Source organism: Dermacentor albipictus, chromosome 1, assembly GCF_038994185.2.
Source record: "Dermacentor albipictus isolate Rhodes 1998 colony chromosome 1, USDA_Dalb.pri_finalv2, whole genome shotgun sequence".
NCBI classification, from domain to species: domain Eukaryota; kingdom Metazoa; phylum Arthropoda; class Arachnida; order Ixodida; family Ixodidae; genus Dermacentor; species Dermacentor albipictus.
In genome coordinates, this window is record NC_091821.1 from 316446497 (window position 1) to 316461079 (window position 14583).

Sequence of the window (14583 nt, forward strand, 5' to 3'; positions counted from 1 at the left end):
TATTTAAGAAAACAAAGATTATCATACAAAGAGCTAAGCCAGCAGCTAGTTCATAGCCCCTGCTAGTACAAAACAAGCTGATAGAAAACAACCTGAATAGTGTTGCGTTAAAAAAAAAAGTCGCAGTTTCGCCGGAAAGGCGAAGCATCGATTGCGATAGAAAATTGGTGGACAGCTATACGAAGTAAGGACAGTAGTTCTATAGGCCGTATAAACATGTAAACATAGGCATACTGACTAAATTAACAAGCATGGTGTCACGGGCGCACAAGCAAACATGAACACATCTCACTCGATGACCGTGAAAACTCGCTGCCATAACGCTGGAGTGAGGCAGCGCGGCCGTAGCAGCGAGCAAACTGACCTTCGTGCTGCTTCTCGCATCAACGCGAACTAAGCCGCGAAAACGCAGCGCGCGGCAGACGCTGTCCCCGTCGCAGAAGGCTTTCAAGATCCAGCGGCCCGGACGGGTGCGCGCGGCCGCCCGAGCCGCCCAAAGTAGAACTCTACACCCCCCCCCCCCCTTTCCCTTCGAGCCTTGCGTACGACGAAAGGCGGCACGCTTCCTCTCCGCTTTCCTCCCTTGCGTGCACGAGAATGAGCCGCGAACGCCGGCTCATGCTCGCAAGCTTTCACTCGTATCCATACATCATACGGCGCGCGGTGACGATTTTATCGCCCTTATATTTCATAGGAAGCGTCACGGTGAGGTCGACGGCGACGGCAGAAATGAGCCAGGAGTGTCCAACTCATTGCTCTCGCAATAAAATCCTCAAGTAATCACGGTGAGCTAACGCCAGAACGTATGCGCAGTCGTACCGCAAGCCGGCGATGGCTGGATTGGTTAAAGGCGCCGCTGTCGCTAGCAGGGTCGTCACCCATTTGAAACCACGACGTGAAACAATCTTCCCACCCAATGCTCAGTTCGGCAAGGAAATAAAGTTCGCCGAAGGCAATAAGCTAAAGTCCAAAGCCCAACCTAAACGCATCACTTTTATGCGCAGGAGGAGTTCATTAAAGGAAAGTGGTACCTTTGCAGGTACAATATAGGAAGTTAGAACCATGGTTATTACGCACAATGGCGTAGGTCATGTGGATTATTTGCCGCAAACTGCATTTGGTTAGTCTCTCGACAATTTACAGAGCTGCGTCCGCCATGAAAACGGAGTGGGCACCGCCACGTATTCTATTAGCGCTAAGTGTCTCTCTGCGGCAAAGAGTATGGAGCATCCAAAGTGGATTAAGGTTGCTGAGGCCTACGGGGCTTCACGAAAGACTCTAAGAATGCCGCCCTCTATCGCTCTGTAGTGTACGCGCTTTGTTCGTGCTTGTCTCTCTTTCTTTCTATCTCCTCCTTCCACTGTGTTTCTTTTTTTTATCCCCTTTAACCCTTCCACCTGCGCAGGGTAGCCAACCGGAACTACCTCTGGTTAGCCTCCCTGCCTCTCTCTGCATTATCTTATCTCAATCTCCATAGTGCAACAGCCACGTTGTGAGGCTTATCTACGGCACTTGGCATTCCCTGCAATGCCAGAATGCGCGTTTAAATTATTTTAGAACTCGTATTTCTGCTTGAAATCTCTCTTGCATCCTGAATGGCGATCCCGTTAGGCCAACGTGCAAAAATTTCATTACTTTGCATTTTTCCTTTCTCTTCCTTTTTCTGTGTGCTTGTCTATTTCTTTCTTTTTTTCAGCTGCTATTCTGAAGAACTGTAAAAATAAACACATTAAACGCGTTCAGTCACAACATGATTGCAAGGCAGAACGCAGGAAGAATGAAAGTAAATACTTTATGATTGCGATAATAACAACGGAAAAGAACGAACTGGTTATGACACCTGGCATCATGGCTCCTCCCAATCTTGCAAAATAACGAGATTCCTAAGCAAGGTAAACTACTTGGCACGTGCTGAATGTCTGGCAGGAAAAAGAAGGAAACAATGGACATGCTTAATTAAAACACACAAAGTTAATATGAAGTCTGTTTGGTTCGTGGCTTGCAATCAACGCAACTTTCTTTTACTAACCGAACTGGAAAGAAACGTACACATGCATAGCGATGTCCTCTAACTATTCATTTCAATCACTCGCACATACAACCCTTAAAGAAATGAAGAAATGAAAACATTCGAGCGCAATATAAGCAAAACTAAAAGACAACAAAACAAGATATGTATCACGAGGAGGAGGAAGAAAGAAAGAGAGAAGCGGGCGGTTAATCAGAAATGTGTCTGGTTGATAAATATCAAAACATGTAGGAGGACTATGGAAATTCAGTTTTATCACGCTGTCGCTGTCTAGAATAAAACGCAACTAAAGTGTACTCTGAGTGAGCCTTAGCGAGTTATGCATAGACATAAACGTGGCTAACGGCCGCATGCAAGCCTCAGTGCCGATGTTATCCCGTGTTGAATTACTCCGGCGAACTGTGTGCGTAACACTGCGAGAAAACCGAACTGCGAGTATGCCGAATGACGCACGCGTATATAACCGTCGAACAATCTGAGGATTCCTGAACAAATGTACTAGATACGGTTATAGGTGCAGCGAGTATATTCGTAGTCCGTAACTTATTTTGAGCCTATAACCGCGTCCACCCCTCCAACAACTATGACGGCGGCACACGTTACTAAGCCACAGGTTTACGGCCGTCTGCGTGCGCTATACGTGTATCGTCATGCGCTATCGTGCTAAGTGTGAGTTGCAACATGGAAGCCCGTATAACAAAAAGGGGCTCCGAAACTGTATGGCAGCGCCGACACACGCAAGATAACAGTTGAACTAAATGCCATTTCAATTGCCGGTACCACCCCGTTTATACAAGAATGGCACCTGCCGTTTTTCTCAGTGAAATTAAAAGCGGCGTATGTATACCATGTTTCCGGGTAAGACGTTATAATTCCCGATTTTTCGCCCCCCGAACAATATTTATGAAAGTTGGGTCGCACCATAATTCTCCCTTAATTTCTGCCCTTTCGTAAAGGATCTGAATAAATGCGGGTGTTAAAAAACGAATGAGAGCTACCCACCATTTGTGAGAAAGGGGTCAAAACATATAGTGATATTATTAACGTGTGAATACGGTATTTGCCTTGATTTTGCTTAACACTCAAGGGAAAACCAGCCTATACAAAAATATATTCAGTGCCTTCCGGTCTTGAGTAAACGAAATAATTTTGCTATTTTAGTAGCCGTGTTTACATGAATGCGTCAATGGCAATTGCATCGCATTCCGCGCATGCCGCATAATGTAGACGGTGTTGTGATGCTATAGGAAGCGAATCAACGCAGCGCTGACGTTGCTCTGCATTGCAAATGGTAGCTGTGAGGTTGACAGGATTTCTACACAACTACGTTGCGTTCAGACAAGGGTATCTGATTCGTCTAGTTGGTATTTCATCATTTCGTTGCAAAAGCTTATATTGGAAACCAGTAAAATACAACAGATTAGAACGAAAGGCCTCACAGGAGGGACACAGAAATTCTCCTGATGCACGTGATGATGTGCGTCGACAAGGGCTTGTATAGGTTACGAGCATCCCACCTACGGCGAAGCATGCATGTGTGCACTACTTTTTTGTACTTTCTTTGTTAAAAAGAAGGGCAGAGATCAACGTAAAAAAATGAATCTGCATACCGTCTCTATTTGTTGTTTTTGGTAACTCTTGCTTCTTTTGAATGTGTTAATAGTGCCTGACAACGAGGATTTGTAGAGACGATCGAGCCGCGTCACATGATTTGTCAGTAGCTCTTTTTGACATTGCATGTTCCTGTGAGTTATTACACTTGTTTAAATAGCATGGTTATGTCCAAAAGGAGCTCGTTGCTTTCTTTGTAAGTGTAACCAGGAAAAAAAAAGAACTTAGCGCTGCCAGACAACAAAGCCCCCAAAACCTACCTGGTTTTCCTATTTACAAAATAAACCCCATTTTACACCAACTTAATTGCAAAAGATTTTAAACCCGAAAGCGAAGAACCCTATTTGTATTGTTTACCATATAGAACGTAGGCTGCAGATTACATAGCACTACAGGCGGATTTGGATTGCCGGTGTACTTCGGTATGATTCTCATCTGCGATGTCATAAATTTCTACACTTCCATTCTATCAAAGCACGACAAAGGACATCGCCAAGGATTAAAATAACATACGTGAGCCTATCCCGAACATAGTACAATGCCGGACCGACCCGCGGTTGAGGTGCAGTTCGCCATAAGCTGGCCCACATACACGGCTTCGCTGGTCATATTAACGCGAAAGCTTTACTAGCCGTGAACTTGCGATTTCGCCGTGGCGGTGCTCCGAGGAGCCACATGACGTCACAACGCGTGCCTCGACGCGGATATTTCTATCTCTCTCTCACTCCCTAGTCAATACTGCGCATGTGCCACTAGTAGCACCGAGCCACAGGTGTTCCGCCATTGAGCAGCGCCACGCCTTCCCGCCGCTGCCGTTTGGTATGACGTCACACCGCATTCCTCGTCGTTGCGCTCGCCTCCGCTCGCTTCGCCGCATGCCTGATAACATGTCGGAAGATTGAAAAGGAGAGCTCGCATGCGCCGCAACCACAGTTGAGGCGGTAGTGTGGACGGTTACAATTCTGATAAGCAGGAGGAGGCCTGGAATCGACATCGGAACGAGATGAAGAGGAAACGAATCGCCCGGGAAAAGACGAACAGCGCGCCGAACGACTGGCTAAACGCCGCAACATAGCTAGACAACCAGACTAACCTGCACTTGCAATCTAGATTAACCAAGGCTAACCATGCTATGCCTTAGCTTTCGCTACATATATCCTGGCATAGCCGAGCTAAGTCACTGCCAAGTTTTTTCTTCGCAAAGCGGAAGGGCTCTGAGTTTGTACTATTAATCTTTTGTATGGTTAATGAAAGAAGTGTTGCTATAGTGTTTTTTATCTCGCAAAATTCGCCCACCGACGCGCTCGCCTTTGTTTTAATACGTCCTCTTCAGAAGCTTCTCCCTGTTTTTGCAGACGCAATAATCTGATTGCTTGCGTTACCCGTGCGTTTCCTGCACACGCAAGATCTCGCTTGCGTTCTAACTGCGCCTCGGTAAGGCCAAGTCGAAACGTGTCAAGCGTCTCAATGGGCTCACTTGCCCGCAAGAAATTGATGAGGGTGCTCCATGCCGCTTGTCGATGCATGCGTCCGTGACTCAATGGTTTCAATGTCGTGCTTCTATGCTAGATGCCGTGTGCGCGAATCCTGCCGTTCGACAAATTATTGTTGTTTATCGAGTTGCTTATAAATCAGTACTCTGCTTGAAATGATTAGCTCACAAGTCGCTAAGCCGTTTGAAGCCAGGAAGTCGACGTATATGTACTAACCATCACTCGCATGCTGGCTGAAAAAAATTGGAGGGGGCGTAAGCTTCGCCTTTAAGAGTGGAACGCGACAGCACTCAAATATCCGTGACTGCTCTTTTACGCTTCTCGGCAACTGCATCTTATGTAAACGTAATGTTCTTTGGGAAACGCTGGCGGCGAACGCTATGCACGAAGACAAGCTTTCTGGTAGAAACGCAACTCCGTGCGTGGGCCGCGATGGATGAATGGATGTTGTGAGCGTCTTCTTTGGAACTTGGCGGTGAGTTGCGCCACCAAGCTCTTCTTATTTTATTGCCTAATGTCCTACCTATATTAAAATGAAAAAAAGAAACGGAAAAAATGCCACGATGAATTCCCATTACCAAAGTTTCTGAACCCCTATTGTGAACTTTTTGTACGTCCCCGTTGTTTGTCATTTCCCCACTTCTTCCAATCACCTTTTACTAATCTCTATTGCGGACATGTTTACTTCTCCCCTGCCATCGCTGAACCCAAGGGCTTCAAGGAGGCCAGTGATTCCTAAATCGACCGCTGAGCTGATATCATTCTAAGAAAACATGCTCCATAGTTTTCCTAGCTTTACCGCAGCAAGCATACGCTTCTTCTTCCTTCTGATATCTCGCTTTATAGGTGCGTGTTCTAAGGCATCCCGATCTCTCTTCCAAAAGCAATGAGCTTCCTTTTGAGTTATCATAAATTGTTTCTTTCCTGATTTCGTTTTTTCCTCTTAAGTAGTTACTCATGGCAGGTTTCTTTTCCACTGCCGCCACCCATGAGATTATCTCAGCGTCTCTGACTTTCCGCTTGACGTTCTTTGTGGCTGTGTTGCTCACCATACAGGTCACATACTTGCACGTAAACTTCCTAGTTCTTTTATTCCGCTGTGAGTCACTGTTATTCCTGTACAAATACCTGAACACTCTCCCAGCCCATTTACTTTCTTCCATATTCCTCAGTCGTTCTTCATCATAAATATAACTGTGAGCTTCCCTCACTCCAAACTTGTCCAGCCCATATCACCCTGCATACCTTCATTTGCAGTCTTCCCGTGAGCACCCAATGCGAGGCGTCCCACTGAGCTTTGGTTGCCATCGAGTCCTGGTTTTACCCCTGATTTCAAGCAAACAGCCGAGTCCTGGAACCATTACACCTTTCCACGTATCCCGCAGTACCTCGTACCTATTCTATCCCCCTAGCGCTCTGTGTTTCATTATGGCCGCATTTCTCTTCCCCTTTACTGTTAGTGTTTTTTCCTGTGTTTCCATATATATATTTTGCTTTCGTTTAACCCTTTACCAATAAAGGTATTTATATTGCATTTTCGATGGGGGCGAAATGCGAAAACACCCGTGTACTTTGATTTAGGTGCACGTTAAAGAATCCCAGGTGCTAAAATTTTCCGGAATCCTTCACTACGGCGTGTCTCATGATCAGAAAGTGGTTTTGGCACGTAAAACCCCACAATTTATTTTTAGATATTTATGTTTTGTTACGCAAGTTATTTTCTGGACCTGTATTGTCACTCACTGTCCGCTGTTTTCATTGCATACCATAACACGTGATTTTTAACGCTAAATTTCATTTCACACTTAACTTATTGCCTTCCTGTTGGCGGTTCAGGCGAGTGGCATCTGGAAGTGTTGCAAAGAACTGGGTGCGCCGATATATGTCCTTTGAGATTTGCGCGTGTCGACGCGCGCAAATCTCGGAAACTATGGCCGGTCTATGAATGGTAGAAACGCTGGGAAATGGGTATGTCTTTTGAGTTTCCGCGTAACAGAATTATGTTTTCTGGTATATTCCAATTACAATCAGACGCTATCATGTCTGTAGTTTGCGCATAAGTCGTACTTAACGATTTTTCTTATGTTCCTTTACCTTGAGAAGTTCATTTAGTTAAGTCCTTGCGCTATATGGAGGGCCTGTGTGGTACGAAAATATTTTTGCTGAAACGATGGTAGGCGCTGGACGCCGATGGCAGATTTTCTCTGACACGCTTCAATGTCAGGGGGCAAAATAAATATGAGAAAATGTGAAGCATTAAATTTAGGTCGCGTCGAAATAACGCTACCAGGGGACATTAAACAGACCGAGCATATGCAAATACTAGGTATCAAATTTTGTACAAGTGGTGTTTCACCTCACACGTGGCGAGACATTGTCAGCTCCATTAAAGAACAGTCAGAAGCAGTGACTGCGTCACCACTGCCGCTGGCAGAAAGGGCTTTCTTCATTAAGAACGTATTGTGCAGTAAACTGTGGTTTGCTGCAAGGGTAGCTCTCCCGCCGTCACCAACAGTACGAGTAGTAAACTCACTTATTTTCTCATGGTTCTGGTTAAACAAGTCGCAATACGTAGCGCAGCAATTTTTGCGTCTGCCAGAATCCAGCGGAGGATGGAGCTTGCCGTGCATAGTTACACGTGGCGAGACATTGTCAGCTCCATTAAAGAACAGTCAGAAGCAGTGACTGCGTCACCACTGCCGCTGGCAGAAAGGGCTTTCTTCATTAAGAACGTATTGTGCAGTAAACTGTGGTTTGCTGCAAGGGTAGCTCTCCCGCCGTCACCAACAGTACGAGTAGTAAACTCACTTATTTTCTCATGGTTCTGGTTAAACAAGTCGCAATACGTAGCGCAGCAATTTTTGCGTCTGCCAGAATCCAGCGGAGGATGGAGCTTGCCGTGCATAGTTACATTCGGTAGGCTGTTGTGCACTAAGAGTACATGTGATCTACTTGATGATGATGAGTATCCTGGTAGGCCACTGCTCCTTTATTGGCTGGGCCATTACCGTCGAACGCTTATGCCGCAGAGTACAGGCAACTTGCTTCCGACGGCAGTAACGCCAGCACCGCAGTATGCGGCGGCTGCGCGCTTGCAAAGCCAGCTTGTACAACTAAGAATTACAAAGTGGCGTGCGACACCAGTTTCGAGGCTTTGTGAAATGTTGTGTGCGACAGCTGTATCTCCACGGACAGCTACTACACAAACATGGACAGCTGTGCTTTCACCTGATTTGCCCTCTCAAGTGAAGGATTTTCATTGGCAATATCAGTGGGGCATTCTACCTACAAGAGACAGGCTTGAACGCTGGCATATGGTAGCGAATGATAAATGCATATATTGCGCACAAACAGAGACCAACGCGCATGTAGTAAAGGACTGCGTTGTAGCACGCACCTTCTGGAAGCTAGTTGCAAGAATGTTCGGAATATCCATCGTGCGGCCACCACAGCGCCGAGATCGGTTTGCGAGTCTCGTCTACTACAGCGCTAGCTACATCTTGTGGTGATTCCGTAACATAGCAGAACGATCTCGGCAGTCAAATAGAGCAATGTACCCCAGAATGCGGAAACTACGGGTAATAATATGGGGTCATCTTGAAGAACAGTTGTTCAAACTCGGTGAAGCCGAGTTTCTTCGCCGCTGGTCTACGCGGTACATAACCGTCTCCCGAGGCAAAGTCTTTCTACAGCCAGAATAATGCTCAATTCTGTTGCCTGAGTTCAGACTGTATCTGCATGTGCCCCGGGTACCTTTCATAAATTCGAGGCTGACAATAATGCTTTTGCGTGGATGCGGTAATGAGTTTTGTTGTTGTTGTTGCTGTTGTTGTTGTTGTGTGTGACAAAGCCAGTGTCAAGTAGACACCATTTATGATTTCATTTGTTCATCTGTTTTTTTACATCAAGTATGATGTATTACATGTGATGTACTTTATATTGTACTTTTCGTTCATACCACAGTTGTAAGCGTGCCTACGGGTCAATAATTTTCCTTGTCAGCCCTTAACGCTATTGTGTTAAAATCTCGCGTTGGAAGTTTGTACGCCCCGAAGTAGGTAGCGGTAAGCGTGCTGAATTTTGTGTGCCCACATAAATACACGTATTGAATCCTAGATAGCGGTACGGGTGTTTTACGACACGAAGTGGAAGGGCGAACGGAGTGGAGCAGAAAATGACCCTGAGCAGGTGGCCTAGTCAAAAAATGCTCCGCATTAAAACAAAGACAGAAAGAAAGAAAATCATTGAGTGTGATCACGTGCATGAACAGCACTACCTAGTCAAATGCACTCGCACAAGTCAGACTTTCTTAGGAAGCACAAAACGCCCTTCAATCCTGTTTGAGCCGATTATCGGTGGGGACGCTGTTCCAGTATTGTCAAATTAATCGGTGGACGACAGTGACGTAGCAAGAAATTTCGTTCGGAAGGAAAGGGGGGCTCGCGTTGCAGCTCGGTCTCCTCCATATAAAATTTGTCAAGGGATCAAATATTTGAATAATAACTGCATTGCCATTGCCAAAGATGCTGCAAATCAGTTCTTAATTTGAAGTTGTAACTTAGCGCGATAATAACACGGAAACAAGGGTAGACAAGGACCAGCGCACCTTGTCCGCCTTTCTTGTTTCCGTATTTCTATCGCGCTAATTACTACTTCAAATGTGGACGACCAACTAGCCCAACAGTCAACTCTTCTAGAATTCTTAAATGCTATGTTCTGCCAAGACAAGTAAAATATGTATTTGTTTCATAAAAGAATATACTTGTATGTCCCAATAATTGTCTGAAATAACTGATTTCAATGCTTTCATGATTTTGCCTATTTAATAAGTAAAGAAAATATCACATGAACATTAGAATTATATCAGTTCGAAACCAGCAAACGAGTGCATGAGGCTGATATGAAAAACGTAAGAGCCATAAAACGATTAAGTTGAGGACAAATATTTTAATGAAACTTTCTCATCGAAGTTTTGTTTACATTTTTGTACATATGCAACGGCGAGGGAAAAATTTCAATAATGATGTCCTTTCTTACAATGTATTGCGCAAGAGCACCTGTTACCTGTCGTGTATTGCGAGTAATTGCACCGAAGTTACAGTCGCAATAGAGAGCACTTAAAAAAGCAGAAGTTCTGCAAAATATACGAGGGAGAGTCAAATGAAATTGAGCCAATGCGAATATATGACAAACGGGATACTTTATTTAAGAGTAGTCCCCATGCGCATTTAGACATTTGTCCCACTGACTAACGAGTCGCATGATTCCCATCTCATAAAACACCTTGGGTTGCTGCTTCAAAAAGTCTGAAACAGATTCTTTCACGTCGTCGTCCGACACGAATCTGGTTCCCTTGAGGTGTTTTTTTAAAATTGCCGCAACATGTGGATGTCGCAAGGCGAGAGGTTTGGGCTATATGCCGGATGCTGCAGCGTTTCGCACTTGAACGTGGGAATGGGCATGGTTGTGGAGCAAGATGACCCCATTCGTCAATTTTCCACAGCGTTTGTTCTCGATTGCGACACGCAGCCGATCCGGCGTTTCACAATATCGCAAACGTTTGATAGTCTCTCCAGGTTTAGCAAATTCGATCTGTAATGGCCCCTGACGATCGAAACCAAGTCAACACCATTCCGGCGGAAATGGCGGCCTTTGCTTTCTTTGGGTGTGGTGGATTCGAATGTTTTCACTGTGAGCTCTGCCATCCTGTTTCAGGCTCGTAGTAGTGGCACCATGATTTGTCCCCGGTCACAACTGCAGTCAAGAAGTCGCCACCCTCATTGTGATGCCGGATCAGATGAGTCACGGCAGCGCCGAAACTCTCCGTCTTTGGCGGTGATTCAAAATCTTGGGCATCCATTGAGCACACAAGAGCCGATAACCAAGGCATTCAGGAATTATGGTGTGATACGAACCGTGACTGATGTTCACACGCTCTGTCAGTTCATCGATGCTTATCCTCCGTTCTTATCTAGTCAGCTCAACCTTTGCAATTGTTTTGGGGGTGATTGCAGGGTGGCTTTGGCCCAGTCTTAGATCCTCTTTGCAGCTTTCACGTCCTTCTTTGAACAGTTTGCTCCAACGCTGCACAGTGGTTAATGAAATGCAATGTTCAACGTACACGGCAGCAATACGGCGACTAATTTCTGTTTGGGAAACACCTTCAGCTGCCAAAAACCCCGCGACACCGAGCTGTTCAACTTTTGGAGCGTCCATGATGTCACGCAACCATGTTCAACCCAGTGTATGAGAGCATTAAAGAACATGTATCCTCACACCTGCGTGTCACTTTTTTTAAATGAGAGATGCCCGTGTGCTACGCGCATGCCTCGCAGATAATGAACTTAACCATTATTGCGCGGGGTGAGTTGGCTCACTTCCATTTGACTCACCCTGGTGCATTAGAAATGCGAAGATACAGCTTGATAAAGGGCAAAAGATGACACTGGCACCAAAGCTCATTGCACATTTTTCAAAAAACCTCCCAACAAGATATTTAAATATACGAATAAGTCTCCAATAAATCTACGTATCTAAGAAAAAGTCATCGTATATGATGCGTCAAACAAGGCAAATAAACATGTCGCGCAATCACAGATTCACAGATCATAGTAGCCTAAGGCCCGCCACCCCTCTCTCCACGCCCCCTGATGTATCGCGCGTGACGGAAGGCGGCACGCTTCCTCCTCGCTTTTCTTCCTTGCGCACACAATACTGAACCACCGTCCTCACCTCATCCATGCTGCCACCACCCCCCTACGCTTTCACTCGGACACAGGGCACGCGGCGCTACTATGTTATTGCGTGGTGCCTTATACGGAACATGAGGGTGACAGCAACGGCAGGAATGCGCCTGGAGTGTCCATATAAATGTTATCACAATAATATAATAAGAGTATCCGGCAACTGAATCATCCCGTGGCCCATTACTTCCCGCAAAAAAAAAAGAAGAAAAGAAGAACGCACACTGAAGTGCGCCGCGCGGTGGTCGGGGCAACAGGAGAAAAACGCATGCGCTTTGGCTGGCTCTGGCAGCCCGTGGGTAGCGAGAACAAGAAAATTGGAAAAGCTCAGTGTGTCCACGTGGATAAAAGCCAAAGCAGAAAAATAAATAGAACGTAGTTGCCTTTGCTGGCTTTAGTGTCTTGACATGGATGCTTTGGCGCAGGCGAAAAAAATGTTGATATTCTTTTCTGTGACATGGCACAAATTAACCACCACAACGCTTCATCTCATCAGACGTCGCTGCGTGCTTTGTCAACTTCTCTGACAGTTCGTTGATTTGGCTTGTCTCGTTGTGTGGCCCAATGTACGACTCCATCAATGCACCTAAACGCACACTAAACCGACAAGGTTCCGGAATTGAAAATCGAAAGCACGACTTTGGAAATGTCAATGCACCTTTCGCATCAAAGATTTATGAGATCTTTATACCAATAAACTTTCGCAATTGAAATCGATGCACTCCGTAGATTCCACGGCCTCAGCGACATGCCGCGACGAGCCCGCTCGCCCTCAAAACGACCTTAAACCTGTGTGCTCGGATGGGGTGCTTTGCTTCATGGGACTCCCGGTGCATGGGCGTTGCCGCGAAATCCTGCCTGACTTCGCAATGTTCGTGCTGAAACCTCTGTTCGAGCGTGAAAATGACATTTTAGACAGAATCCAGAATGATTTCCGGCGCGGGGGGTTGTCTTGGTCGGCGGTGCACGACAGGACGAAAAATGTTCGGGAGGGGCTGAAGCCCCATAGCCCCCCCCCCCCCCCTCGCTAAGCCCCTGGTGGAGGGTCATCTAATCTCTTCAATGCGTTGAACATAGTTTGTCTTTGTGTTTCAAGTTGAGGACAGTGCCATAAGTGGTCAATGGTCTCCTCGCACACGCAGACATCAAATGCAGGAGTGTCGGCCATTCCAATTAGTGCTGAATCAGCTTTCATCACATACAGGAAATGTAGTTCCGCGTAGGACCCACTTCATCTTCAATTCTTGACGTAAATATAATCTGGTTGTGTCCTGAATGGAGAATACGCCATTTTCTCAGGCATTCGCACCAGAACCTGTAAACTATACCACTTTAATTCAAGATTTAGATGTGCGTAATCCGCGAACCGTACTGTAAAAATTATGCTATATACAATTAATTTTATTTCCTTTTCTCGCACGCAATCAAATCATAATACGCGTGTACATAGAATGCACGCAAAATAGTAATGTTCCAAAATTTAATTTTGTCTCCCCCTAATCATATAACCGAAAAGAGTAGAGAGGTGCTTTTAGAAATTACAGATGTTGATCGCAAGACCTCCATGCAAGCCTTCCTTTTTCTGTCGTAAGTGACGCTTCGAACTTTGCGGCGTATTACTTGGCTTTCGAAAAAAAAATTTTTTTTCAAGCCGGTAAGCATGAGGTCTATCTCTCCTCATCTGCGCCGCTAGCTTTTTCGTACTGCATTTCGAGGCTTTCATATCTATGGTAATGACGCTGAATATGCGGATAGGATCTCATCCGGCCAATGCAGTTCCGCCAGGGGCGCTTTTGACGCTTTTGCGAGAAAGGTAATACCCGCGAGGAACTGGACGCGTGAGCCGTTATCCTTCTCGGGCACCTGATGTTCGCGTATCACTTTTGCCATCTCGCGGATATGGTCTTTCTTTACGCACCGTTGTCATTTATTTAGCATGCGTAGACTTTGTGCCTTGGCCTCTATCGTTTCAACCATACAGCGCAGAGAACGCGAACAAGCTTGGGAAAATCAGTTCGCCTTGCACTGCCAGCCATCTCGAGTTTATTGTTTCGAGAGTCGGAATTGCTGGCTCACTTCTTATTAGGCCGCCGAAGCACGTATTTCTATCGGTTCACTGAGCATCAGATTGTGTTCATTTCATATTTATTTATTTATTTATTTATTTATTTATTTATTTATTTATTTATTTATTTATTTATTTATTTATTTATTTATTTATTTATTTATTTATTCGATACTGTAAGTCTTGTACAAGTCAAAGCAGGGTGGCTAAAAAGATAAACAAAGCAAATATAAAGATAGTTAAGTTTAAAATAATCAGTGTTACGAAAGTCAATAAAGAATCATTCCAATCGGTTACAGCACGAGGAAAAAATTAAAACTTTAACATATCTGTTCGTGCAAAATATGACGTCAGTGAATTAAAATGACGGTGGCGAGAATGCCTTGACGTTGAAGACGATAGATAGGGTGATGGGTTAATTGCTAGGTCCCGATTCCAAAGCAAGAAAAGAAATTGCAGACGTAAAGTTTTCCTTGTTTGTTCGATACATTGAATGCCATTAGCCTGCATAATTTGAGAGGTGGAGTCATGCGGAGAAAATTTTGAGTAAATGAACCTTGCAGCTTTCCTCTGTACCTTTTTGAGACGGGTAATATTGCGTTTAGTAAACGGGTCCCAAACATCGCATGCATATGCAAGTTT